This window comes from Gymnoscopelus braueri (genome assembly GCF_963280865.1).
Source record: "Gymnoscopelus braueri genome assembly, chromosome: 9".
Taxonomy (NCBI): Eukaryota; Metazoa; Chordata; class Actinopteri; order Myctophiformes; family Myctophidae; genus Gymnoscopelus; species Gymnoscopelus braueri.
Genome location: NC_137610.1, coordinates 9,991,137 through 10,016,136, shown reverse-complemented (window position 1 = coordinate 10,016,136; position 25,000 = coordinate 9,991,137). Strand labels below are relative to the sequence as shown.

The 25,000-nt window shown below is 43.4% G+C and overlaps 1 protein-coding gene across 1 annotated transcript in view; it reads right to left on the bottom strand.

Moving 5' to 3' along the window:
• The window catches only part of LOC308091437 (A-type voltage-gated potassium channel KCND2-like), a gene marked incomplete at both ends in the record, with an annotated part of 52,183 nt that overhangs the window by 6,778 nt on the left and 20,405 nt on the right, over positions 1 to 25,000 (bottom strand). The window lies entirely within an intron of this gene.

Below are 25,000 nucleotides of genomic sequence, written 5' to 3'. Positions count from 1 at the left end.
AATGAAAAGTCACATCTCGAATGCGGCTGAAGAATAAATATAACTTTTCTGACGTCTGCCTTCTGCCCTACTTTCTGCATGAGCCAGCACTAAGATGTGCCTACTTCAAAACCATGTTTCATATATAATTACACACCTGCTGGCACTGGCTAATGCTTTCACGCCGTGACCAGGCACACACAACACATCCCCTGTGACCTGTGAGCGGAACAGCTTGTGAAAGGTACAGGGGGCTATGTCACGTTTTATGAGAGCTAAGTACCGAAAACGCGGTGCAGCGTCGGATCCCGGAGAGCCCTCGGAACGTAGGCCTATAATGTGGCCCCCCTCAATCAACAAGCACTTACAGTAGGTAAGTGATTTGTGTTCACTGTTGCGTCATCGCGGCTCCGCACGACACAACATCAAACAGACAATACCGAAGGCAGATCAACATGAAACGTCTGCCATTCATACTATTAGCCTGATTTATTTATGTCACAAAGAACCAGCTCATATCAAATGTCTTTAATTTCCCACACAACACTGGTCTCATGGTGTAAGCACGTCATTTCTCACCACCAGCCAAACATTGAGCATGTCGAATAAGCACATTAATAGGTTACACATCAGCAGGTGTGACAGAGAGAGTCAGCCCATTAACAAGATTAATACTTGAGTCTGGAATCACAGCCTACTGTCAGTGCTGTCTCAATGTAGATCCAATGTTGTGTAAAATATTTATGTATTTTTTTCTTTTTCTTTGTACAGAAGCAAACACTAAAACTCAGTAGGCCTATCCATAACCCCTCTTTTGCTTTAGACAATACAGTTCACATGTCTGTGGAGCTGAGGGAGGTGCAGTAGGTGACCTAAAGACACAGTTGGCAACAGTGCAGAATGTGTAGACTATCCCCTCAACAACCGATTGGGTCCCACCTGAGGACACTGTGGCTCCCCTGTCCCAGTAGAACGATCTCACCCAGTTAGAAAGCCAGCGAGCTGGAGACAACAACTTTGGAGTCTAACTGGTTATTTTTAGTTTTAAAACGACTTAATGCACTGTCTGTTGTAGCTCTCATGCACTTGTTTTATGTGGGGAAATGCGTGTAAACTCAGGAATATTTAGCATAGTAAGTTAAACGTGATGGATAAAAAAAAGTAACATTATCTTGCTAAAACGTTAATAATAATTGTAGTTTAATTACTGAATTGTTATTTATTTATCATTCTAAGAGCCACTGAAATAAATACTTGAAGGAGGTAAGAGATGTAGTAATATGTGAAGAAATGCTACCTGAAAGGGGCATCAGAATGGAGTATGAAAACAGCTAAAGGAAAAGGAAAAGTGACCAATAGTTGAAAAGTTCAGCAGACTAACGATCGCTCTGTATTTATGTATTTACTCTAGACAAGGCAAAGCAAAGCAAGGCAAGTTTAGTTGTATAGCACATTTCAACAGCAAGGCAATTCAATGTGCTTTACATAAAACATTAAGAAAAAGAAACATTATAACAGGACATTACAGTGTCCTATAAGGTTTCAGCTGCTTCAATCTGGCTAGGAGTACCACAACCTCAAGGCTCAGATCAGCAGGCTCCAGGACAGCTTTTTCCACCAGGCAACCAGGATTATGGACAATGGATTATAATGGCCTGTTGCCTGTCTGCCTGTCACACACACACACGCACACGCACACGCACACGCACAAGCACACACTCACACACACACACTCACGCACACATTTACTGCTTTTTCTTTTGTTATGATATAGCTACTTTGTTTGCTATTTTTCTTGTTGCTGCAATGCCGAGGAGCCGAAACCCAATAATTTATAATGGGATTAAAAAAATAATCTTGATTTTACTGTATTTTGCGGTTGTCCTTTATAACATGCATAGCAACATATCTCTTCCAAAATTGTCTTCCGGCACCAGTGACAGTGAAAAAGATGGTCACAAACTTTGGTCACAGCATGCCTACAGCGAGCCATTACTGCACCACTATCAGTGGGTGCCCTGCCGTCAGCAAGCTGTTGGGTAACCGGTGTCCTGTTGTACAACCAATGGGCAAGGACAATGCATGGATGCCATGACTCCCTATGGTTGGATGCTGAGTCGGCGGAGGACCACCCACCGGTCCTCTGCTAGCTAACCCATCACACCCCCTAAAACATCGTCAACCAAGTTTTAGTTGCAGCAAATTGCAATGTGGTGTGCCTCACGAAGGTTAATTCAACCTTGGTTCGTAAATAAATATTTGACAGATTACACAGTCGCCTTCTCTCTGTACACAAGGAGGCGATTATAATTCAACATCAACACACAATGAGGAAGCAAACCCCATTTCCTGCGAAGCAATTAGTCGTACCAGGCACAATCCTGAAAATTCTATAATTACTCGACTGTAGCCCCATAAGACCATGAATAACCCTTTGCCAACATGTCACGCCAGAGGGAACATTATGGTCGAGATAAGGATGCAAAGAAATGACTCAGAGGGTGTGTGTTACACAAAATGGTTTCCCAGTTTAGTAAACATCCCCGCTACTTGGCACGTAAGACTGTCATGCCAGAGGACTGCAGGTGAGGGCTGGATGAATGATTGAGACCCTAATGTGCTAACGACCTGCGAAGACCATTACCTCGGCCAGAGTAAGACGAATGCAGGTATGAAAGAACATCAGCAATGCTCAGTGGCTGTGACAGGCGCGCATCCCTCAGTGGTGGCGGGGTAATGTGAATGTATCGCTACACGGGAGGTTAGCGATCTCACAAATGAAGTTGTCTAATGCCCGTGGCCTGTCTGCTTGAGTCATTAGACACAGGTTTCCATCGTGATGGGCCCCAACCGGCAGGTTTAAAAAAAAAACATGTACAAGTGGACATTTTAATAACATGCTTCATGGGACTTCATGTACTGTACAACAGTTTGCTTTCAAGTTGAACGATTTCACACAGATGTCATTACTTTTACAGTTCATTACAGGTCAAGTCATTTTCCTGTGTAATCACCAACCAAGCTTGACAGCATGTGTCAATTATAGATTCCGGTGGTACCCTTGAGAGCCTATTAGGAAGACCCACAAAAACACAACCACTGTGCCATTCTCACAGATAAAAAAGTGAGCACTCATACAGTGTGCGTTTTATTCCCATGGCGCATTGGCTAGAGACTTCAATGTGAAAGCAACTGCAGACGTTGAACTGGGAAACAGAATTTGCTATTGGCACCATCGACAAGCGTCCTCTCTGGAAGGCAGAAGCGTAGTTGAAAATACACCAAACCGGAGTGCCTGGTGGCTCAGCAATTTAGTACATAGACCATGCTCCTATTGAGCGAGAGGACCAGGGTTCGAATCCAACCCGTCACATCTCACATCTCATGTCGCTCCTCTCTGCTCTTGGTTCCCTCTCTCCCTGACCTACTGCATCTGAAATTAAATGCATTTTAAAAGAAAATCCTTTCTGTAAAGAAAACAGACATTTCATGTCTAAAGATATTAGGTTTTGGTAACAAGCTCAAGTTATTTGACATTGGACTTTACTAAAATACATCAATTTGGTCCACGTCACAATTTTTGACCATGGAAAATAATCATGAAAAAAGCAGCAACTGCATTCTTAGGAACAAAATGCCTCCTGAATGATGGCTCAGAGAGCAGAATTAGCTGCAGTGAGAGATTAAAGCAGCGTTCTCGCTTTGTTCCTGTTGTATCCAACTACCAGGTATCAACGTTCACCTCCCCAAGCTGACGTGGGTGAAGCATGAAGATGGATGGCCTGATCCTTATCCAGCCAGCGGTGGAGGAAAAGGAATGTCGGGATGACTGAGTATCAATCCCCCCATGTTCCACCCACATGAAACTGCTGCACTCGCTCTCGCATCGGTTTGAAAAACAAGCGCACTCGGTGGAATCGCCCTGCGGAAAGGCAGCAGCATTGCAGATGAAACCCTGGCATCGTCTAAAGATTACACAGTGAAATTTGCAGTGAATAAAAGAGTAAATCTGGGATTCAACTCAGACGATGCAGGAGGAAATGTCTGACACGAGAGAGGGAGTATTGGAATTCCTGAAATTGGGGGATGAATGTCCCTGCCCAGCTGGGATAATAGAGTGATCAAACATTTATAACTGCCCGTTATCAGCCTGTGAGACTGATCTACAAATCTGTGTACTCTTCCATCAGGTGGTGCTGCTCTGGTACTGGTGGTATCAATACTGCAGGCTGTACCACCCAGCAGCACGGATACCCCCCAACATGTGCACATCACACCAACACGCATGCATGCATGCACGCGCGCGCACACACACACACACACACACACACACACACACACACACACACACACACACACACACACACACACACACACACACACACACACACACACACACACACACACACACACGCATGCAGTGGTGTAAAAAGTATTCACATCTTTTACTTAAGTAAAAGTAGAAATACCACAGTATAAAAAAACTCTGTCACAAGAAAAAGGCATGTGTTCAAAATGTTACTTGAGTAAAAGTACAAAAGTATTGGCATCAAATATACTTAGAGTACGAAAAGGAAAAGTACTAGAATGTTTGAAAATAGCCTAGGTATAAAATAGGGCTGAAGTGGTTAATGTGTGTTTCATAATATCATAATTTATATCTGAAAAGTAACTAGTAATTAAAGTTTTCAAATAATTGTAGTGGAGTATAAAGTACAATATTTCCCTCTGAGATGTAGTGGAGTAGAAGTAAAAGTATTGAAAATTGGAAATTCTCAAGTAAAGTACAAATACCTCAAAATTGTACTTAAGTATAGTACTTAAGTAAATGTACTAAGTTACTTTACACCACTGCATGCATGCAGGCACGCGCACACATGCGCGCACGCACAGACACTTACTGTATGCATGCACCGACACACCCCAACATCTTGTTAGAAAATGGAAGGGGCTTTCATTTGACGTCTAGTTTAACCCATCCCCCCATCCTAACAAAGCAATCTTGTTCTGTGATTGGCTTGTAGAGAGAGCCCTGTGTCTGAAATCTGAATGCCATCTGGTTTGGTGGAAAGGGAAGAAAGACATTTTGAATGACTTTACTGACACATACTTTCTCAGAAAAACACAGTTAGTTTCCTCACCCACATAATAACCAAACCAAAAAAGAAGGTCTTATGTCACTGTTTAAATAACTGCATTACAGTAAGACAAAAAAAAAGGACAACAATCAGACCTCCTGCTGTGATTTGAACTGTAGCATCTGCCATGGCCACACATGCATGCATACGCACACTCACACGCGCAGACACACAAACACACACACAAACAAACACTTGTCACTGCTACACACTAAACTCAGGTGTTTTGGGTCCGGCGTGAAAAAAGCCAATACATTCTGTTAATGAGTCACTAGCCTCGATCTCTAGGCTTTTATTGTTTAGTTTTGCTAAACAATAAAAGCCTGGACCGGCGCGTCGGTGTACCCGATATAGGAAGTGTTTCATTTCCCCAACCAACCAGAGTGCAGTGGGCGTCGCTCGTAATGTTGTGTTGACGGGGCGGGGGCTGACGGACAGATCGGTGAACCAATGGGATCACACGCATTCTCTCGCCGGAGACGTTAAACCCGCCCCTCTAGGTACGAAAACAGGAGGGCTAGTGCAGCCTAATGAGTCACTGACCACAGGCAGAAGGCTCTGATGTAATCTTCCCTATGAGATTTCTAAAATAACCCCCCCCCCCCGCCCCACCTCTCCATGCCTTCAGTCCTATCAATTGACATGCCAGCTGAGACCCTTGGTGACAGCTTAGCAGCATTGACAATAAGAATCCAAGAAGGATTGTGGGAGATCTCTGGGCTGAGAGGCTCTGTCAACAGTGTTACAATCCCATCATTCAACGACGACGCCTCTGCCACGAAGACTCTCAGCTACCCCTGTCCATCGACTGGGGCTTAAAACCAAGCCTCCCCGTGCTTGAGACGATTCCTCCAAGAGTCATCTCAAGCATGCGATGTGTGGCTCGGGATTGAATGAGGCCAGATGAGTTCTATTGACTCGTCTAGGGTTTAATTCCCATGACCTACGAGAGCTTTCCCCCAAGGTCACTGAATTCCAATCAGCACGAGCCTGTATAATGCCGATACTGTAGCGTGAGCCGGTAACCCATATTGTATCATCCCATGCATTCAATCTGTCATGATAAAGACATTATAGCTCTTATTCACCATGACACCCTTGGACACCATGCACTTTGATGTTGAAAGGAATCGCAATGAAATGGAGCTAATTTGATTAATAAACTGCATTTAGCCATGATTTCTCAAGTGATGATATTGAGACAAGCTAAGCCAACTTCACCATCCTCAGCTGTGTTATCTGCCCTCATTGTCTCACGTCACTAATTACCCATGTGATTTCCGAGGTGATAAGCTGCGAAATTAATTTCATTTCCTTCATGTTTTTTCAGTGAGACCGAAATGATGATTGAAGGAGTAGCTCTCATACCCCCTTGGAACGCTGTCTGCTTATCTGCGACTGGGGAAATCTTTTCGATACATGTTCATTTGTCATTTAATTGTTGAGCTGCAGTGGAATTGCTATGAGATGCCCAAACAAGGCCATCAACTTTTAGAGACACATCTTGATATTATGAACAAAGTAGCAAGGTCAACCACTTGACTTGCAGCAAAGATGAATATATAAAATATAAAGATGAGATATTAACATAAAAAAAATGCAAAATCCACTGACCTATACTGTCAGTAAGTCTTTGACAAAACTGTCAATGCATCATTTTCCTTGAGCGTCCCTGGGAAGTGGTATTCTTAGCCTCGTCTAAACCTCTCCTCCTCAGGTAGTTCTCTCTCCATTCCTTTCACAGTTCAGTGACCACTGCAGCACAGACAACCCCCCCTGAACCCGCAAGACTGAAATCTGCCAATTACACCGGAGCCCAGACGATGTAGCCAACTGCACCAATCAAAAGACAATAAAAGACACACGATGGCATTAAAGCCATACAGGAACAGTGAAACTGTAGCACGGTCAGCACAAACACTATTTCTTAAGAGTGGAATGCATCTGGGGGGCATGCAGGGGGGATATAGTCCCTGCAAAAAGCAAGCGAAGGGCATTGTCAAAGAGCATCTAAAGAGTGCATGTTGGGTACGTACGTATAGTATTAAATTCTAATCTAAGAGCTTGACATGGAAGTGACAGAGCTTTGCAGTGGCCAACCAAGGGAGACTAGCCTTTTACAAATCGTGACACGCGCAAATGGAGCATCGTTCTATGATTATGGGTTTTTGCTATACTGTACCTTTACCCGAAAAGGCTGAACGAGCACAGCTTTCATCCTCGGTGACAGTTAAATAATGAATGTACTAAAAAATGGAATTTCTCCTCCCTCCTTCATTCCGAACTCTCTTGTGGTGGTACAACAATGAATTTAATGTCTCAAGAAAATGGATTATGCTGTCTCCATGTCATGGAATTTGCGGAATGTTGATGTGAATGATGAAAGATACCAAAAGAAATGGCGAGGGGGGGACACATAATATCTGTCAAGAACATACATTTTTATGGGGGACTTTCAACATCAAGACATGCATGTAATGTTATGAACTCTCATGGTTTTATTTCCTCATATTAAATTAGATGAATGAAGTGTAATAGTACTCAATTTCAACTTGGCCATTTTGTCACCTTGTAGGAATAGGAAAGCAAAATGATGACTATAACCAAAAATGTAACTATTTCTAAAATATTCTACACACAACTCCCCATTTGTAGGTTTCCATCCAAAATATTTTTGGTGTTTTGTTAATGAATTCTTAAGTGTCTTGCTTTTAGCTTATCGCTTATACTACATTTTTGCCTTTTACCTTAAGCCATCTCAAACGGGGTTTGTCTGTACGTACTATACTGCATGTGCAATACTGTCCAAACATAGACCAATCAAGGCTCATGCTGCTACACGCATGGCGTCATGAAACAGATGCAGCTCTTGAAGTCTTTGAAGAACTCAGGAACGATGGAAGTTAGGAAAGATGCAAATTGGGAATGCGTGCCCCACCTGGTTATGCGATACCTGTAGTATGTTCATATATGGAGATCTCTGTATCTGTGTGTCCTTGTCCCTTTTATGCCCAAATGATAAATCCCTGATCAGTCATCAGTATATGCCCATATACTGATGACATCAGACATCAGCAGTGACTGGTCAGGGATGACCGACCGCTCCCCGAGTAGAGCAACGATGGCCGTCTGATCCTGAGACTATGCACCTACCCTGAGTCGCGCCCTACCTTGGGTTCCTCATCCTGTTTCACATTCATCTCATTAAGTTTCAATAAAATTGGTTAAGTAGAGGTGTGGTTTCTTACTCGTGAAATGTATAGTTATATTTATAAAGATCACTATTTCCTTTTGATCAAATGAGGCATTGACTGTCACTACACAAGAACATGCACACACAGCCAGCCTGTAGTGGAGCTTCATTCACAAACTGCACGTATACTATCAACAGCTAAAGATTGGACAGGGAGGCCATGCCATTTATAGACGTCTTGTTTTTTCCCACTTGCTTTTTGCATGCATGTTGTAATGTTTCCCACATTGCCTGCACTGTCAGCTGAGAGTTAAATTGTGATAATCAAACAACACTATACAAGTAAGACACGCGAACGCTGGAAGCGAACGCAGCTCGAAGATATTGTGTATTTACAGACTTGTAATCTGTGTTATTTCACCGTGATGGGGAGAGAACATTGACTGTGTGTGTGTGTGTGTGTGTGTGTGTGTGTGTGTGTGTGTGTGTGTGTGTGTGTGTGTGTGTGTGTGTGTGTGTGTGTATGTGTGTGTGTGTGTGTGTGTGTGTGTGTGTGTGTGTGTGTGTGTGTGTGTGTGTGTGTGTGTGTGTGTGTGTGTGTTTTGCAGGCTGTTGTGCATTTTAATCAGAGCATTGTCTAAATTCCTGCACTCTGGCGCCCTCTGGGGGCCAGAGTGCACAGTGCATGCACAGATTTTGCACACAGAGACACACACACACAACCCGAGCACGGTTACATAGTAAGCTCCACTTGGGCGGAGGCGCGGCTTCGCCGCGCCTCCTTCCGCGTTCGCAAACACAAGCGTTCATAAAGAGCGAGTGGTGCAGTAGCATTGCCGGACAGCTAACTATCCCAGTTGTGTGTCAAGTGTCAGCAGTGTCAGCCAAACCTCACGTTGTACTACAAGGTCACAACAAGTATCATCAGCGTCCTAGCAGGACGCGATCCCAGGCACATTCCCCAAAGACCACGCATCAATGCTGGTGTTTCCATGCCGCATCCCTGGTTCTAATCTGGTAGCAGAAGATTTGGACATTGGGGGATGATGGGATTAGAATGTGCAGGCTGATAGGACTGCTCTCCTATCCCTCTGATCAACATCATTACAGAAGGTGGTGGGGGTTGGGGATCCCACAGGCACTGGTATTAAGCACGCACGGTTTTCACTGCAGGTGAAGAGAGAGAGAGAGAGAGAGAGAGAGAGAGAGAGAGAGAGGGAGAGGCGGACTGAACAACACAACGGAAAGATGACAAAGGAAAGATAGCAGAGAGCTATAGACCAACATTCTGCTTAGCTTGTAATTGAAATTTGAGACTCGGTCAAACCTAGTATATGGCTGGACCATGCATGAAATGCTGGAGGGATCTTTATTTGAAACGACAGATACAGGAATTGGCGACGATTGGCTGGTATAACTTCAATGGGGCAGTTGTTCTGTCATGATAGAACCATGTTTCTGTCACGATAAATGACAGAGAAATTTGTCATTTATCAATTTACATTGATAAATACATACATTTACCAATTTATATTGGTAAATTGGTCATTTACCAATGTAAATGACCAACGTAACAGCCGAGAATTGCAGCGCCCCGAGCCTGTGTCGAACCCATGACTTAAGGCTCATTAGTTCAGCCAACAACCCCCTGCGCCAAAGAAGCTAGCTCCCTCAGTGGAGGAAGTTGTGGCGTCTTGGGGACGCTACACTCTCCCCTCGGTTCGAATCGAAGCGCGCCCTCGCGCTTCTCGCTTCACCGCACACGGCCAGTCCCTCACGTCCCTCACGCAAGGCCACGCTCCACTTCTGACACCAATGTAACGGCCGAGAAGTGCAGAATCATGTTAAAAGATAAAAGAATCATGTTCTGCCATGATTTATGACCTTCATCTGCTTGACCCAGCACACACCTGTGCATCTATATGTAAGCATATTGATATCCGTGATACGATGACCATCAACTACTTTATCAGAGAGACTGACGTGATGTGCACAATGATACAAGATGCATGTTCTATTCTGTTCTTGTCCGTGTCCCATATCTTCTGGTCACGTCATGTGTCCACTGTACAATACTGTATATTCTCTATGTGTGTATTAACCTTTAGAGCTTGTCGTGTGATACTGCCTGGTGTCATCTGGTTCTCCGCGCGTGCGACTCAACAGAAGCATTCACTCACCCCCCTTAGTTAGATGGAGACTCTTAGGGACCATATGGTTGGTCAACCGAAATCACAACAGTTTCATATAGAGATTTGGTTGTTTAATAGATCATCCACGCTGACTGAAACCAATGTCTGTCTGATGTCTGATGTCCAAATAACTGACCTTATCTTATCAATTGACACTGGTACTGGTGCTACTTGCGTCAATTGATAAGATAAGGTCAGTTATTTGGACATCCCATAACCTGGAGGGATGATTGTTTTGCGATTAACTAGTTTGTTGTTAGGCTAACCGGCCGACCGATGTGTAACTTTAACTTCTTCAGACTCTGAGACATTCACGTTTGTAGGGCTGTTCCCACTGTTGTGGTTCAGTCAAAAAACAGGCAGCTATGAGAGTCATTCAGAAGAACAACAACTGAGAGGAGAGTCGATGCTGTACAGCTACTACAGTAACAAAACCTGAGGACACAAACTTTGCTCACTGGATACTCAAATGTAATGAAGCATACAGAAATGCCAGACAGCGGTTTTAGATGCTGTTTAAGTTGATAATACGCTAACAAGGAAACAAAGACATGTGTGTGTGTGTGAGTGTGTGTGTGTGTGTGTGTGTGTGTGTGTGTGTGTGTGTGTGTGTGTGTGTGTGTGTGTGTGTGTGTGTGTGTGTGTGTGTGTGTGTGCGCGCGCGTGTGCGCGTGCAGGCGTGCGTGAGTGCGTGCATGTGTGTGTGTGTGTGCGTGCGTGCGTGACTGTGTGTGTGTGTGTGTGTGTGTGTGTGTGTGTGTGTGTGTGTGTGTGTGTGTGTGTGTGTGTGTGTGTGTGTGTGCATGTGTGTGCGCGCGCGTGTGTGTGTGTGTGTGTGTGTGTGTGTGTGTGTGTGTGTGTGTGTGTGTGTGTGTGTGTGTGTGTGTGTGTGTGTGTGTGTGTGTGCGTGCGTGTGCGTGCATGCATGTGTGTGCACATGCGTGCGTGCATGTATGCATGGCGGGGGCCCATGGGCCATGATGCTGCAGTGTCAGTTCAGCTTTGATGCTTCACCCCAGGAGTCTCTCTCAGACAGCATGGTCTTGACAAATGCCAATAAAATGTCTCCCCTTTCACCCACAGAGAGATAAACCATATAGAATAATCCCCCACATATAGCTGTGGCAAAGGCACCTCAGCTCTCTGCCGCTCACATATCAAACATGTATTCCCCTCAACCCTCCAAATCCCAGATTAACCCTCGCCCTGCGAAACCAGGCGGCTAGTTATCATGGAGGCTTTGACGTTAGCACGTGCCCCCTCTCTCATTTGGGAGATCTTCTTAAGAACCAGGGATGATAAAAAGCTTTCCTCTCTCTCGGCTGCTCTGCCGTTTCCGACTTTGACTCTCTGCGGGGAGACATCCTCCCCCTCTCTCCTTTTCTATTACCATGCAGTGCCGCCAGAAGCTTGCTTGACATTTTTCCTTTCTTCTGCTCCTCTCCAATCGTTTAGTTCTACACCTGCCGACACTTGAGAGGCGATTGCTGCACAAAACTATGCCTCTGTTTCACTGCTCTCATAAACCCAGTCACCTCCAATTCAGCCCCCCCGTCCTCCTCGTCATTCTTCAGTGTGACTCACTGCATTTTCCTGTAATTACCGTATGAGCGGACACTTTAGGTGAATGGAAGTTTCATGAGGGTTAAACACCTGTGCGGACTAATAATATAGTGTGCCAACATCTGAAGGCAATAGAATCCATTATGATTCAGATGCTCTTTGTATTAAGTTTCTCTCTCTCACATTCATCAGTTCAAATAGCATATACTTCTGGATACATGCACACACGCACACGCGCGCACACACACACACACACACACACACACACACACACACACACACACACACACACACACACACACACACACACACACACACACACACACACACACACACACACACACACACACACACACGCACACAATTCAATTCAAATTTATTATAGTGCCAAATCACAACAAGTGACATTTCTCCTACCCTGAGCAAGCATTTTTGGCACACACCTGTGCACGTGTGTGTGTGTGTGTGTGTGTGTGTGTGTGTGTGTGTGTGTGTGTGTGTGTGTGTGCGTGCGTGCGTGCGTGCGTGCGTGCGCACACAGCACATTGACATTGCATGTAAGTATGAACATGCATACTGTACATACGTGCTACAGTTCCAACTCTTTAAAAACATGCAGTATTCAGATCAGTCAGTCACCAGAGAGTCTGCTGATATGATATGGTCTTTGATCAGCACAGGCAATTAGATGGACATCAACTGAGTCTATCTCTTCCTTATCAAGAACTAAGATTTTCCTCATCTTTATTTTTGAGAGCCTGGGGGCTAAAAATAACAACTGTAACAACATTAGTATAATATTTAGATAACGCAATTACTGCTTCGTGGATGGATGGGGCGGACAGAGGAACATGAAAGAAGGGCTAGAAGCGGAGAGTGGAGCTCTCTGGATTATGAGAGGATGTGATAATGAAATGAAATCATCAGACAGTCAAGCGATTATGGTAATTAACTCATTTCATATTCATCATAGGTTAATCGCCAAGTGGGCAAAAGAAAGAGAGAGAGCACTGGCACTTCTTTGAAGACAATAGGTTGTTATCAAAAAGACAGAGAGCTACATCACCTCTGAGCATAGGTCCACGAGGGTTAGATACGTAGTGCTATAGCTAAAATCTCTAATGTAAAATACTGTAGAAACGTTCTAATTACTGATGGCACGTTCCTTTCTTCACGTTCCCATGATCTCTGATCTCTATTCATTTGCATTGAGGACATGTTCTGTTCATGTGTTCTGAGTTATATCACTGGAAGTGAAAACCAGGCTGTAAAGAATAATGGACATATGACGATGTTGTGATGTCATCCGTTGGTTTGTGGAATCCCACATTTGGAAAAGAGGGTAGAGCCATTGTTAAAGAGGTGGTGCCATGGTTTTGCACTTTTTCTGTTTTTCATGTGTCTATGAGGTTGATAGAACTTCATTAAGCCCCCTGGTGGTGTTTTTATGGTGTTTTATGTCTTCTCTGACTATTTTGAGTTTCTACCTGGAGGCTGAAACCTTGAGGGTCAAACGTGCCAATAGAAAAACAGCACTTTAATGACACAGAAAAATTATACCCTCCCCCTCATTATCATAACACAACAGGTGTGGGCATGAGGAGGAGGAGGGACTAGGACAGGTGGGTGGTGCTAAGGTGGTGGAGGAGGTGCTAAGGTGAGAACCAGGTATACTTAATGAACTGGAGGCGTGTCCACATAAAAACATAATTTTAACACTTTCTGTACACTTTTTTGAAAAAAATCTTCCTCTTAGTATAACCATAATACCTGATGATTATGTTTTAGGGGGGGGGAAATCACTGAAAATCACGGCACCCCGTCTTTAAGCATTGGCAGAATCCGCCCTCATATAGGCAGAATCAAAGTCACTTTTGCATTGGTTTAATTTTTCAGACTTTCATCAAGCTTCCCACTTGATGAAAACACAGGAATGCATTGAGCGAAATGGTGGAAATCGTCATACTGTAGGTCTATCTGTAATCTTTGCTAGACAGAAGAATCTCATATTGTGACATCCATAAGGTCTGGATGTCCTTATGGATGGAATGTATCCCTTATAGCAAGGGTAACCAACCAGTCGATTACGATCTATTGGTAGATCATCAAAGCCTTCTAAGTCGATCGCGGGGTGGGCCCGGTGGCAGACGGGCAGCCATCACAATTTGTGTAGTGTAGACTAGAGCAGTGCATCCAAGGCAGTGTTGCCAAGTCTGCTTATTATAAGCTACTTTGGGCTTGTTTTTCTGTAAAGTCGCTTGAATATATTGGGGGTCCTTGACATGAAAATGTTTGTGAACCACTGCTCTAAAACAACATTCGACAATAAAGTTTGACTGAACTGCCCTAGTCGCTTATTTTGGACTTCTTTTCATAGACCTGGTTGCTTGTTTCTCTCACAAAATCTGGCAACGCTGGTCGAAGGGTAGCCATGCGTCGTTGTTTTCCTGTACATTCCGCGCACACATAATTCAACTCGCGGGTCGCGCTCAAGAAATAACGAGCGCAGTCTCGTGACATGCAAGCCTTTTCAGTGGTGGAGAACGCTGGATTTAAATCTTCAAAAAGTGTTCTACAACGTTACAAAGTGCCATCGCAGCAGAGCTCAAGCAGTGGGGGAAGAAGTACTCCGATATTTTACTTAAGTAAAAGTAGCAATACCACAATGTAGAAATACTTTTTAGACCTGTGTTCAAAATGTTACTTGACTTGAGTAAAAGTACCAAAAGTAAAAGTACAAATATGTTTGAAAATAGCAGATCTACAAGCTCACAACGCGTTGCGATGCATGTTGTGAGCTTGTAGATCAGCTATTTTCAGATAGTTATAAAATAGGGCTAAAGTGGTTAATGTATGATTTATAATATAATACATTTAAATTTATATCTGCAAAGTAACTAGTAACTAAAGTTTTGAAATAATCGTAGTGGAGTAAAAATATTGAATATTGGATATACTCCAGTAAAGTAAAATACCTCAAAAGTCTACAATACTTGTGTAAATGTACTTAGTTACTTTACACCACTGAGCACAAGTGTGTTGCCTGTGATGTATGAGAAATTAAGGCAAGAGTTACTAAAGGGCTGAGCCATGTAGAATTGATGGACTGCCTTAACTAGAATGGTCCTCCTTAGAGTGCAGATCTCCGCCAATCTCCGCCAGGCCGGGTTGTCTACCCAAGGCCCGCAAACTTTGTAAGTCACTCATAGCCACTTGGAATGGGAAAAAATCATAACTTTTCAAAGAATGTTAACTAATCTTCTTAAAGAAGAATCTGAAAATGTCAATGAGCACTGGCACTGACTCTGCAGTGCATGGAACAATTCTGTGCCCAATTGAACAAACTGAAATCAGAATTTGGCCATAGATTTGTTGAGGTACAAGGCATGAGTTAAGTAGCTGCTTTTGTATCAAACCCTTTCCTCAGTATTGACATTGAACAGCTGTCAGTTAAATTGCAGGATGTGTTTGCATTAACTACAGGTGTTGAAATGGAGATTTTTGAACTACTGACTACCAACTGGAGGGCAGAGCTAGAAACCTGGTCACTTGTGAAGTATCCCCTGATTGTGTCTTGTGCACTTAAGCTGCATGCCTACTTGAAAATAATAAAATCCAAGTTTAGAACTCGTATGACTGACTCACATCTTAATGACTGCCTCAGACTGGCATTCACTAAGTATCAACCAGATTTCAAAAGGCTTCAGATAATGTGCAGTCTCAGAAGTCTCATTAAAGGTCGGCTGATCCTGAGAGTATATTGTATCTGTCACCATATCTGTGCAAATATATGGTCATGGATGCATTTTTGTCATTTGAACAGAATATCTGTAAATGTGAAAATTCTGAGAAATTGAGAACTGAGAAACTAAATATTGTGCATTGAAGAGAAGAAATCTGTAAAAGCAATTTATTTCATGTCCTTTGTGTTTTGTTTTATTTAAAAATAACTCAACAAAGAAGTTGATTTGTATTTCTAATACGTTTTTCTTAATATTTAGGCATTTATTATATAACTATCATCTTTATTCTTATTTAAACTACTAGTCTTTATGTGGATGTATGCAAATGCATTGAGCCTGTCAGAAATTGCAATCGTGACAAGTGTTTTTTTTAAAACATATTTTAGTGGTAGATCACGGCTTACAATTGGAAATAAAATGTGCTCTTGGGCTTGAAAAGGTTGGTTACCACTGCCTTATAGTAATGAGTCCTTATGGAAGTCACAAGATGAGATTTTGATGGTGTTTTAACTCCACAAAAGAAACCCAGAAACAAAACTAAAGTAGCACAGAAGACTGCAGATCTGCTCCAGTGAGCTTTCCAAACAGGGCTCTATACCATTATAGTTTCAAATGTTTTGGTTTGAAAATTAAATGTCGGTCTCCATTATGACCGTGTTGCGCTCATGCAATATGGACATTGTGTCTATGGACAACCAAGTCCTGGAGCTTGGAGCATTACAATACAAACAATCCATGTTTACCACTGACTTTAACTGAGGTTTTTAAATAATTAATTCTGTAATTGTATTCACTTATATTTCTGTTTTATTTAAACTTTATATACACATATATAATAATGTGTTTCTTTTGCACTCTCTTAATGCTCTGTGTCTTAATGTCTTAACCATATAAACTCTGGTGTCCCTATTTTAGGCATGTTAAAGGAGAGATCCGGACATTTTAAGTGTTATCTTTGATGTGTCGCTAATCACTCACCATCATTGAAATGGACGTTGAGTTATTCCAGAGAGTCCCGTGTCATGCAGTCTGGCGACCCCCTCCGTGGCATAATGGGAGCCCGTGTAAGAGTGAAATTCGTCTATTATAACCGATGCAAAGTTAGTTTTTTCTCTACTACTGCTCATTGTGGAGTCTCATGATACTCAAACATGCACTGAAAGTCGCGCACGAGTTATCGTTCGTGCAGAACTAGACGACGCTGGTTGCTTACTTCTTCCACAGAACCTGGCGTCTGTGGAAGAAGTAAGCAACCAGCATCATCTCGTTCTGCATGAACAATAGCTCGTTCGCGACATTCAGTGCACGTTTGAGTATCATGAGACTCCACAATGAGCAGTAGTAGAGAAAATACTAACTTTGCATCGGTTATAATAGACGATTTTCACTCTTACACGGGCTCCCATTATGCCAACGGAGGGGGTCGACATATTGCACGACACAGGACTCTCTGAAATAACTCAACGTCCCTTTCAATGATGGTGAGTGATTAGCGACACATCAAAGATAACACTTAAAATGGGCGGATCTCTCCTTTAAGACAAACATTTCTCAGATTTTCAACATAAAAAAACGTTATAATTAATGTTAATTAATTAATGCTTTATCATAAGCACTTTTAATTGCCTTGTTGTTGAAATGTGCTGTGATACAAATAAACCTGCCATGGTTTGCCTTGCCTTGCCATTACCTAGTAATAATATAAGGCCATATATAGCAATGATAGTAGTGGTGTCTCTGATTGAGGCTTGACGAGCCAAAATGTGTCCCTATGTCCCTGTGTGCCAGCAATTTTTTGCAGAAAACGAGTTATCTGTCAGCGCTATCTTATTTGTGGGATGTGCTGCCAGTTTTATTATTACTTTGGATGTGATATATTTGGCAGGGCGCTCCTCGTTGAGGATCCATGTTTGTGAAGCGCACTCCCCCTCCTTCAGTAATAATAGCATTAGAAGTAGTATTATGGAACCCACAGTGGGGAATTAATTTACCACTAAATATAGCACAAGTACAAGGCCGTGTACAAAACACAAACACAAGTGTAATACAATAAAACAGAAACATAAGTGTAATATACTGGTGACTCTCAATAACCACACTTGGGTGAGCTTTCAAACATAGGTCTCTACTGGTAGACTTCACATGTAGAACTGATACAGATAACACGCGTCAAAGACGTTTAACAGGTGCAGGGGATATTGGTAATCAGCACAGGTGCAAATAATGTTCCTAATCAGTACCTGTTCTTTAACATAAAGACGCTCTATTACAATACACGGATGTGCGTGCACTACCTTCCTCATAGAGACATTCAGTGCCATGTTGCTGGGAGGGGGGAGGCCAAGGGAATTTGAACTCTGACCTTCAGCACGTGGTCAGGTGACGGGGTGGGGCAGGAGAGCATAAAAGATCTTAGGGATTAGAGGATTGAGGGTGAAGAGGGGAACCAGTCCAGGAGACTCATCACGCTGACAGGCAGATTAGCACTCCGTGGCGCCGGAGTCAGAACAGACGTGAGAGATTAACTCTGATGTGTGACTCCTCACAGAGCAGCCGCTGGATATCAACTCCCTTCAAACATCACTCACCCCCCCCTTCCTCTGCCAGGCTGCACTTCATACACACTACATGGGGCACCTTAAATAAAATAAATAAAATAATTTCATAAAATTTGGGGGGCCCTGTAACTTGTGACTTTTTAGAAAGCCGTTTTTAGAAACTGGATTGGTCCCAGGCCCTCAGGTATTTTATTATTCCGTGAAAATGTCCATGTCAGCTTCCTCCAATAATGGCTTGTGCGTTTTGTAAAAACTAAAAGCTAAAACAGAGGGTAGGATGCTTTTAGAATTCCATTTAGAAACCCTGCCGGGGATGAAAGTAAATCACCAAAGGCATGAATTTAAAGACCTGGGGGGGAGGATTCCCCCGTACCCCCAGCAAATCACATCTAAGGCTGTGTAGTCTTTTCCTTCCATGCTTGTTTTTTGTAAATGTACTGCACTGTCAGGAGGTGATATAGTTCCTCACAATGAACACAGTTATAAAGAGCTCTGCAGTGCACAGACTACACACACAAGGTGGATCATTTTTTCCAAATCAAATATCATTGTCGGTGTCGATGTCAGCGATAGCATACAGTCGATTTAAAAGCACATTTATTTATTATCTCTGCCTGCCTCTTCAAGAGGGAAAGCGAAGAAGAGGCAGGCAGAGAAAATCCTAGATGGACAACATCAAGGAATGGACTGGCTGCAGCTTCCAAACCCTGCTACGCACAGCAGAAGACAGAGAGCGCTGGAGATCCCTGACTGCCCAAGCTTCCACCATGACACCCCTCCGGCCCCTATAGGCCATGGGATGAGTGAGTGAGTGAGATTATGATGGGATATAGGTTATTATTATGTAGTTATGAATTATGAGTTGTTTATAGAAGTTTCTGATCTCACAGAACACGGTGAAATAGCACGGATTGACAATTCCGTAAATAGACGACTAGAAAACCCGAAAAGCCGTGCATAGGAGGCGCGAATCCCACGGTGAAATAACATGGGTTGCAACCCGGAAGCAGAGCAGTCCCCACGATTCTGTGCCTATATCGGTACATAACTCGGACGGCGCTGAGTAGGCTCCAGCGAACGTCGCAACGTTCGGGACGGCAACTCGCTCGGCGGTCCCTCTCGTGGCTCCAGTTCGCTTGAGACTGCCGTGCCTCCGACATGGTCCAAAACGTAAGAAAGTCAATGGAGGGGATTCGCGGTTCCTATGCACAGACGACTTTTCTAGTCGTCTGTGTACGGAATGTCAATCCGCGTGCTATTTCACCATGTTGTATGAGATCGGGTTGCTCTCTCTCTCTCTCTCTCTCTCTCTCTCTCTCTCTCTCTCTCTCTCTCTCTCTCTCTCTCTCTCTCTCTCTCTCTCTCTCTCTCTCTCTTTCTAGTATATGGATGGCAGCCAGGCAGGCAACAGCAGCGGGGCCCTGATAACAGCGAGTCGCACCAGGAAAGAACCAGTGAAAAGCGTGGGGGGGGGGGAAGCATCCGGGGAAGAAGCGCTGGGAAGTGGGCCTGATGGGGCCAGCAGAACCCGCTGCTCTTCAAACAGCTGTCGCCTGGCCCCCGGGGCAGAGCAGAGGAGCAGAGCGGAGCGCTGTACAGCACAGCATGCCAAGAGCCCCACAACAACCACCATCCATCCAGCATCCCTCTCCCTCTCGCCTTCTGCAACAGCGCAACTCAAGAGTTCATGCACGGGGACATCATTAAGCCATTAACACATTGAATGCCAATCGCGTAGATCTACGCGAACCTATTTAAAGCCGCAGCGTGCCAGTCGCGTAGATCTACGCGAACCGCCGATTCCCATTGTAATCGCCCAAGGTGCACTTTCCGATTTTTTTTGATCCATTTCCGTTTCCGGTTTTCGGTCGGAAACGGAATTATTCGGGTTCCGGTTTTTTCGATCGTATCCGCTTCCTGTCTGGGATCCTGTTTAAAACTCGATTTTCTCTGGTTGTTGTTTTTCTCCTCGCTGATCACTGTTTAGCGTGTATCGGCTGTAGCTTCAAGATGGCGGCTCGCATTTGGAAACTGTTTTCGCTGGACGTTTCTCACGGATCCGCTGTGTGTTTAGAACCAAATGAACGCGCACTTTTAACTTATTTAGCGAGGTCTGTGGCGACATGATAAAAACAAAAAAACAACAATAAAACGCTGGCACTGGTGAGTACATTATGAGATTAAACTCTGGCATGGAATGTGTTAAGACCGGGAACGCATCTCTGTCATTTAAAAAATTCTTTGGCTATTCAAAAATAGCAGATCTACTATTTTTTGAAAAATCGTGCAAATCTTTGAATATATATACATACATACATATACATTTTGAACTCAAGTCTTTGCTTCTACCTGGAGGTCCCTGGAACAAAATATTTTAAGATGGGGGTCCGCGGATACATACATATCATTTTGGGTGGTCCTTGACATGAAACTATAGCAACTTACACATTTTTTTGTTTTACTGTTAGGATTTAGAAGACATTTGTAGAATCCCCAGAAGCAAAGATTTGAGTTACAAATGTTAAAAAAAAACACGTAAAAAAAATAAATAGCAGATCTGCAAGCTCGTAGCGTGGCACTCGGTGCCGTGCTATGAGCTTGTAGATCTGCTATTTTTCAATAGCCCAAAGAAATCTGACACAAAAATGACACAGATTCTTTCCCGGTCTAAATGGGTTAACTTTTTTTACGGGACCTCGCTGGAGTAAAATAAATGACACAAAAATAATAGACAATATTTAACCCCCAAGGGCAAGGAAAAACAACAGCTGAAAGGTAATTTGCCGATGAACATTTTTGGTCATCATGCAGACACACAGTCCTATCAGTCAAGAGCTTGTTTTTTCCCCCATGGTATCTGCTCCAATGCTCAGCAACGGGGGGGGGGGTTTGGGCTGAAGGCCGAGGAGATGCGCTGAGTGACCCTGGCATTGTGAAGAGGAGAATGCTTACTATATGATACTGTACCACCTCCCATTATTTATAACTCCAGCATCTTTGTCATTGTGGAGGACAGATCCCCCCCCGCCCGCCACCCCCTGGTGAATAATGATGTTAACCAATTCAATCCGGGAACGCATCCGTGTCATTTTAAGATTTCTTTGGCAATTAAAAAATAGCACCGAGTGCCGTGCACTGAGCTTGTATATCTGCTATTTTTCTATCTGCGTTTTTGAGGGAAAGAATCGTGAAAATGTGTCAAATCTTTGAATATATATATTCTTCTTTAAAGCAAACATCTTTTACTCAAATCTTTGCTTCTGGGGGTCCCTGGAACAAAACGTTTTGAGATGGGGGTCCGCGGACAAATACATATAATTATGGGGGTCCTTGAGAGCCACTGCATTTTTCAAAAAAACTGTTAGGATTTAGAAGACATTTGTCGAATCCCCAGAAGCAAAGATTTGAGTTACAAATGTTTGCTTTAAAAAATATATATATATTCATCAAATATTTGCACACATTTTCAAGATTTATCAAAAAATAGCAGATCTACAAGCTTGTTGATCTGCTATTTTTTGAATAGCCCAAAGAAATCAAAAAATGACACAGATGCGTTCCCGGTCTTAATGGGTTAACTCCCCAAACCCGAGACAACCGGCGGAGATTCAAAGCACGGCTCAGGTCTCGTTGGACGACAGCAGCATTCACATGTGCCGCTCGTAACGCAATCACGACAATGAAGGTTACTCGTTTTAATCACACTATAGTACAACCCCCCCCCCCCACAACCACCCCGGGAGGTTTGCTATTTTTAAGCGCTTTTTTCGTTTCTCCTCCTTCATTTCTTTCCCTTTTTTTTTGTCTTGGCTGATGGCAAGGCTGTTGCTTTTGCAGGACTAGTGCCCTTGACGAATGTAGCAGCTGAAAGGAGATATTTATACATAAACGTGAAGTGGTAGACGGCTTTATCCCGATGCAACGCTTTCTGATTCTTTTGGTGTCTGGGAATCGAATCTAATACCTTTTCTCGCATCTTTATCTTTTGTTCTCTTTTCTCATCTCTTCCCTTTGAATTGAGTATGCTGCTGGTGGTGGTGGTGTTTTTATGTTGTACCTGTGCACTGAGACTATTGAAAGAGCTTTTTGTCCTGGGGGAGAAAGATATAGATGGAATTTTCCTCTGCCGTTCATTTGCCCGTTTTCTAATTGGACTCCTCCATCTGTTGAGGTCTTCAGACTGCCTTTGGGGATTCTAAGGCTAAAACATCCTATCAAATACGGCTTTGCATAGGGGACAGTGTTCCTGGAGCTCTGCCAGACTAGGCATTGTAACTGTACAGTAAAGGTGTGTGTGTGTGTGTGTGTGTGTGTGTGTGTGTGTGTGTGTGTGTGTGTGTGTGTGTGTGTGTGTGTGTGTGTGTGTGTGTGTGTGTTAGTGTGCGTGTGCGTGTGCGTGTGTGCGCGTGCATGTGCATGTGCATGTGTGTGCGCTCACACGTGTGTGTGTGTGTGTGTGTGTGTGTGTGTGTGTGTGTGTGTGTGTGTGTGTGTGCGCACACGCGTGTGTGCATATGATGTATAATCAAAGTCCAGCGGGGCCTGGGACAGCTTGGAGAGAACAAGTCATGATATACAGTATACAGTAAAGATTAATGGATAGATTTGCCTGACTCCGATCCTTAAGGACAGGACAGTCACTGGTATTTGGCATTCCTTTAAAATGCATGTTATTTTGCAAGGTGTCACAGTATTGTTGAGCTTTGTGATTCTGAATTAGCATTTCTGGAAATTTTACTTGCACAACAAATTGCTCCAATTTGAAGGGTCTCAAAGGGGGATTAAACCCTCGGCTGATTCTGTAGTTGGTTTTCTGGTTCAGCTTGAAAACTACAGCTGGGTAAAAAAAAAGAACATGGCACTGATGGCAGGCTAACATAATACTGACATTTTAGCACACAGTAAACTGCAGCTAATCAAAATTAGTGTGTTAGATTTAGGTCTGTAAATACTGTAATAATAATAATAATTTTGCACATGGCACACCCGAGGCTCTGGGCACACCTAAATATAACATTAGCTGTAGCTGCATTGCTTGCCTGTCATGTTTTTCATCTGAATTGGTAAATAGAATACAAAATCAGCCTAGGGTTTTGTGCCCGTTTCAGTCCCAGGGGCCCATGTTACAGTATAGGGTAGACATGATGACTCTTTAGAAGTTGCTTTGAAACTGTCAACGATGGAGGGAAATCACATTCCCCACACATGTTGTTTTCCACATACCATTTGCTTGGTATTCAATATTCAGGAGAAAGTGGCATGCGTGACAGCGTCGTGCTGATGATAGTGGTCCATTAACTTTGATGGATACCACTCCACAGACAAGACAGCGGGTGGTCGGAATGACGGCAACATGTGAAAGCACACCATAAAGGACACAGAAATCACCCAAATGGAAAGCAGCAAACTACATGCAAAATTGATTCTTTTCTCTTCGGATTGCTTGTCCTCTTGGTTACATGCTGTGACGTGCTACACCCTTGAATGTAATTAAATGTCACATTAAAGAGCCTGCTGCTGAATCCCAGGAATCCAGGGACGTTAACATACAAACTCCCGTGACCTCCAAAAGACGGCTGGAGTCAGAGAATCCAACATCAATCCAATGCTCAATGTGCTGGCTGAGGCATCGCTGTTTGCTGAATGTAAATGTGGTGTGTGTGTGTGTGTGTGTGTGTGTGTGTGTGTGTGTGTGTGTGTGTGTGCGTGTGTGTGCGCGTGCGTGCGTGCGTGCGTGCGTGCGTGCGTGCGTGCGTGCGTGCGTGCGTGCGTGCGTGCGTGTGCGTGTGTGTGCGCGTGTGTATGTGTGTGTGTTTGTGTGCGTATGTGTGCGTGTGCGTGTGTATGTGTGTGTGTTTGTGTGCGTATGTGTGTGCGTGTGTGTAATTGCAAGAGTGTGAGGTTTTTTGTAGCGTAGACGACACTGAGCTCAGCTGAATTATCAATTGATGGCATAGTCCACTTTTTATTAACACTATCTACTCGTCTGTCTGCATGGCTGTCTTCTCCATTTAACTCGTCTGCTCATCTTTGCCCAGGGCAAGCCTCAAATGCCTGGCTTAGTCACAATGCGATGCATTGTGTTTTCTGTAGGCCGTTATGTAAAGATAAGGTCATGCTTGCCATAATAATACCTAACATTTTAAGCTCCTCTACAGGGATTATGTACAATTGGTTGATTAAAGAAAACAATAATCAACTGTTTATGTGTTACCCATAATACCTTGGAATATGACTTGCATGGAAATGCTGTCATCAGGCGGCTGAGAAACCCCTGTGTGGGATGCTTGGACAGAGAAACAAACCACCTGGACCTTTTCCAAGAGGCAGGCAAAACGTTTCTTGAATAACACCCACAAACGTACCAACCTACACCTATCCTAATTAAGCGCTTTATGTTGTTCACATTTAATCGATCAGAATTAATGTAATAAAATGCATTGACATAATATTACATTTTCATGTTTTACATGATCCTTACATTCCCCCTGGCCAGTATTGCTCATAGGTTTTATTTTCTTTGTCGATAATTGAAAGGCAGAACTACAGATAGATAGGTAGATAGATAGATAGATAGATAGATAGATAGATAGATAGATAGATAGATAGATAGATAGATAGATAGATAGATAGA